At 39.3% G+C, this 5,409-nt stretch overlaps 1 pseudogene; it reads left to right on the forward strand.

The window, feature by feature from the left end:
* Positions 1–822: 822 nt before the first annotated feature.
* On the forward strand, positions 823–1,704 carry LOC101706731 (periphilin-1 pseudogene; annotated as a pseudogene).
* The last annotated feature ends 3,705 nt before the right edge of the window (positions 1,705–5,409 follow it).

The following is a 5,409-nucleotide window of genomic DNA, read 5'->3' on the forward strand; positions in this document are numbered from 1 at the left end:
GCCAAGGGCAGTGGGCTATAATTACATTACCACCTATCAATTAGACTTGTTTTTGCAACAACAACAAAAAAAATCATGAGATGGCTTATATCCAATTGTTCTTTAGTCTCAAAAGTCACCCTAAGAAGATGTCTCAATGTTTCATTGACCCTCCTCAGTTAGCTGCTTTAGGATCAATCTTCTCCCCTTGTCTGAATGGGAAGGGATCCAACCTTGGGTCCTCAACAGGGAGGGAACACAACCCAGAGGTCCCCCTTCATGTTCCTCCTTCTTTAAAAGAACACAGGCACAAAAAGAAAGGGGGGGAAAGAGGACTAACAATAGCTCCAGATATAAGGTTATGTCATAAACTAAAATAATAGTTGTGCCTAATTCATAAAAAGGCCATAAGTAAATACATCTGAGTGCACTCTGGTTTATAAACAATTGCCTTATGTGTGCTTGTCCATCTATCTGTTCAATCTGTAACTGGTTACAATGCCAGAGCTGTTTTGTTTGAGCTCAATAATTTTTTTCCTTTTTGCAATTTTTGAGATTCCCATGGAAAACAGTTTACATAGGTTAAAATATTTATGTCTACAACTTCAGTTAGTTTATAGATAAAACAAGTGCTATTAAAGTTAAGGATATGCTTCTATCCAGGTTGACAGCCAATCAAAGTGATGTTGAGACTAGTTTTACAAATGCAATGTGTATCGTTGCCTGTGTATAATAACTTAGGAGTCTTTCATGGTCAAAAATAATGTGTTAGGCAGGGTGTTCAGGCTCTCGAGGTCGGCGAGGCCTTTTACTTTCCCAAGAGTGGTTGACAGAAGAAATGAGATGTGATCTGAGGGATGATATGACATGAAAGACTTCCAACAGAACAAGTACCTCCTCAGACTGATCCCATTGATGGCTACCATGGGGTAGTTAATATTGTGCCAGAGAAACCACCACTGCTGGACAGACCTGGTGAAGGAAGCTACAGTAAATATTACAATCATGTTGGCTACCAAGAGTATGTTGAAGGTTACAGTTTTTCTCACAATCAAAGAAGTGGTCTACCTCACAGAGGAGATGAATCTGGCTATAGATGGTCAAGAGATGATCATTCTGCAAGCCGACAGACTGATCACAGGGACATGAGAGATGACTTTGGAAGAGAAAGTTTCTACTCTTTCCAGTATATGAGACTGGTCTCCTCATAAAAGGGATCCTCCTTTTTTCCAAGAATCATCTGTAGGCCAAAAGGACTCTCCACCCAACAGATCTGGCTCCAGTGTCAGCAGCAGAAGCTACTCTCCAGACCGAAGCAAAACATACCCCTTCCACAAATCTCAACAGAGAAATGAGGAGAGACCAGTCCATTCTTTGATACCATCAAGAGACCCTTCACCCTCAAGTTCTTCAGCAGGTCCTTCCTCAAAGGTGTTAGATAAACCTGGCAGGTTAACTGAAAAGGAATTTGCTGAGACTGCGAGCAGATGGGCTGCTGAAAAGCTGGAGAAGTCAGATGATAGCAACTTGCCTGGGATTTCTGAGTTCCAGGCTTTCTTTGGGTCCTTCCAAAGGCTGTGTGTCCCTACCATGTGTAATGAGTTGGGAAGCAATCCTCTCCTGAAGCTCCAGAAGCTGGCAATACAACTTGCCCCAGGAATGAACAAAAAGAAGAAAAGGATGGGTCCCCTGCCGTCTGTGACACATGCTTCAGGACCCACCTGAGGAGACATTAAGAAGCTTACTAATCAAAAAAAAAAAAAAAGAAGCTTACTAATCAAGCCGAACAAACTCTCCAAATCACAGGAACCCCCTCCACTCCTGAAAACCTGTTTCTTGCAACGATAGCACATATCATATCCAACTCCAAGGCTGCACAGTCCTAAAAGCTTTCTGTGTGCTATTCCAATGAATGCATTGTGCCGAGGCCATGATGACTTCCTGCAGCAAGCCCAATACCTAACTACACTACATTCCTCTTCTCCTCAATCCCTAGTGCTTAAAACATAAAGAAGGGGATATGTGAGATGGTTGGCTGGAGGAATAAATTATTAAAGTCATGAAGGAGTCTTTGGGGTAAAAGCACACAGGCTCTGCAATGTATGGTTAATGATTAAGAAAGGAGCCAGGTGTAGTGGTGCACACCTATAATCCCAGCACTGGAGAAGTTGAGGTAAGAGGATCACTGTGAGTTCCAGGCCAGCCTTGGCTACATGGTGAGTTCAAGATCAACCTGAACTACATAGTGAGACCCTCAAAAAACAAAACAAAGCAAAAGCAAAAACCAAAAAAAATAAAAATAAAAAAATAAGAAAGGAATTGTGGGGCAAAAGCATGCATGCTTTGGAATGTATGGTAAAAGATTTGGAAAGCATACTTAGTTCGACCTTTGTCCTTTTCCCTTCCCAATAAATTGCTTAGCTTCACAAAAAAATGTTTTGTAGCAGACCTTGTTCCTTGACACCCACACTGTTTATCTTCCTGTGTTTCCCACAATAAAAGCCAGAGAGTTCTCAGTTCAGCACAGCTCCCCTGAGACCTTGGGTGTTCTCAGAAAAGTCACTCTGGGCCTCTCAGTGTTTGGACCAAGTCTTGTCTGAGTAATTTTTTCATTCTCCACTCCATGAATTTGACTATACCATGTTCCTGCTATAAATAGAGCCACACAGTATTTATCCTTATTTCACTTAACATAATATCTTTGAGGTCCAGTCTTGTGTCTAGAGTTTCCTTCCTTTTTAAGGCTGAATAATATTCCAGTATGTGTATATACTATTTTTCTTAATTACTTCCACCTTTTGGCTATTATTACTAATGGTGCTAGGAACATGAGCATATAAATATTGGCTCCCTGCTTTCCAATCTTTGAATCCTTTAAAGCATATACCCGGACTGAAACTGCTGAGTTTTATCATAATTCTATGTTTAATTCTTTAAGGAACTGCCGTACAAATAAACCATAGTCTTAAAAAAAAATGTGTTAATTGTTATGATCCAGCTCTCATAAGTAATTTGAAAAATTTGTGAAGATAACCAAATGGGAACCCCTTAGGCTTAAGGAAACTGCTGGACAAGTCTCTCCTTAGTGAATACACCTGATCTTAGCTAAAAGGCCAAGAAGTGATTCCCCTTAGTGAACAAAGGAACAACTGCCTGTAAACATTTTATTGCAGTCTTTATTCACTAATGAGACTCCCAATATTTTTTTTGGTACTGGGGATCAAACTCGGGACCTTGTCCTTGTAAGCCATGCGGCAGAACCACTGAGCTTAATCCCCAGCCCTCCAATAATTTTCATAGCCATATGGGAGACACACTTCAATAAACATCGCTAGATATGTTGTTTTAATATGTTTACATTGGTTATTATCAAAGGGTCAAGTTCTCTGTGGGTAAAACAATGAAGTTTTCTTATTAAAAGGTGCTCTAGATACAAAACTAAATTAAAGAACAAAGGTTTCCATGTAGTTGTGACACTTATTATTGCTGATTTCATAGTGTGCTAAATGTATTCATATCTTTTGTGTGTACAGGTTTTCAAAGATGTAAAATTAGCTTGCTACTGTGGAAATTAGTATGGAGATACCTCAAAGAACTAGGACTAGAGGTTCCATTTGACCCAGCTATTCCCCTGCTGGGGATCTTCCCCAAAGAATTAAAAGAATCATACCACAGCGATGTATGTGCACCCATGTTTATAGCAGCACAGTCTGTAATAACTAAAGCTTGGAAACACCCTAAGCGCCCATCAACTGGAGACTGGATAAAGAAGATGTGGTTTTTTGTAAAATGGAGAAATAGCCCTGAAGAACAAGAAACTAGAGACATTTATAGCTAAATGGATGCATATTGAGGCCATACTCTTTTTTTTTTTTTTCTTGGCACCAGGGATTGAACTCAGGACCTTCCTCTTTCAAGGCAGGCAGAGGCACCACTGAGCTAAATCCCCAGCCCTAAGGCCATACTCCTAAGTAAAATAAATAGGACACACATATGTAAATACCAAATAGTTTCTCTAGTGTGAGAAACTGAAAGTGTAAATAAGGATTAAAATGATTAAAATGAATTGATAATTTGAAATAGGAAGAAAAGGTCCAAAGGGGTAGGGGAAGTAGGAGGGGAAGGGGAAAGGAAAGAAGAGAAAGGAAAAATTATGAGAAAAGGAAGAAATGGAAACAGAGTCTTTGTAAATAGGGAAGGGTGGAGGGGGTGAAGGGAGCACAGGGAATGGGGAAAAACTAAGAACCAAGATACATCATGTACAGGTACAAGCACCCATTGATAAATATAAATGTACTGTACACCAAAAATGTACCAATAAAATAATTTAAGGAAAAAAAAAACTAGGGTTGCTTATGGTGATAAGCTTTTTCTTTTAGATTCAGATATCTGCCTTTCTCATACTTGTGTTCTAAGTACCTGTGATAAGAGGTGCATGTCAAGCCAGCATGAGACCACCAGCCAAATGATAATTTTCTTTTTCAAAGCTTATGTGATGCACTAAACAAAATCAAAATGGATTAAAGATCTAAATATTAAAATAGAAACACTGAATCACCTGGAACAGAGGTTAGGTAGAACTCTTCAAGACATTGGAGTAGGAAAAGATTTTATGAACAAAACCTCAGTTGACCGTGAACCAGCACAAACAATCAACAAGTGGGTTCTCTTATTAAAAGGCTTCTGCACAGAAAGAGAAACCACCAACAGTGTGAAGAGATAATCCACAATGTGGGAAAAAATCTTTAGCTGCTGTTCCTCAGACAAAGGTCTACTATCATGAATCTATAAAGAAATTTTTAAAAATCAGACCTCCCAAATTTTAAGACCCAATCCAAAAATGGGCATCTGAAATGAACAGACATTTCTCAAAGAAGTAGAAATACCAAATAAACATATGAAAAAATGTTGAACATCACTGGTCATTTGAGAGATGCAAATGAAAACAATGCTGAGATTGCACTTCACTCCAGAAAGAATGGCTGCTATCATGAAATCAACGAATAACAAATGCTGGAGTGGCTGTGGGGAAAGAGGAACCCTGCTCCACTGCTGGTGGGAGTGTAGACTGGTGCAAGCACTGTGGAAATCAGTATGGAGATACCTCAAAGAACTAGGACTGGAAGTCCCATTTGACCCTGCTATTCCCCTTCTGGGTATCTTCCCCAAAGAATTAAAAGAATCATACCACAGTGATATATGTGCACCCATGTTCATAGCAGCACAGTTTGTGATAGCTAAAACTTGGAAACAGCCCAAATGCCCATCAACTGGAGACTGGATAAAGAAAATGTGGAGTTTTTCATAAAATGGAGTACTACTTGGCCATAAAAAATGAGAAATTAGAGACATTTATAGCTAAATGGATGTACATTGAGGTGATACTTATAAGTGAAATAAATAGGACACGCGTGTAAATACCAAATAGTT

The sequence above is a fragment of the Heterocephalus glaber genome, unplaced genomic scaffold, assembly GCF_053883595.1.
Source record: "Heterocephalus glaber isolate CG9 unplaced genomic scaffold, H.glaber_assembly_v1.0 deba00001662, whole genome shotgun sequence".
NCBI classification, from domain to species: domain Eukaryota; kingdom Metazoa; phylum Chordata; class Mammalia; order Rodentia; family Bathyergidae; genus Heterocephalus; species Heterocephalus glaber.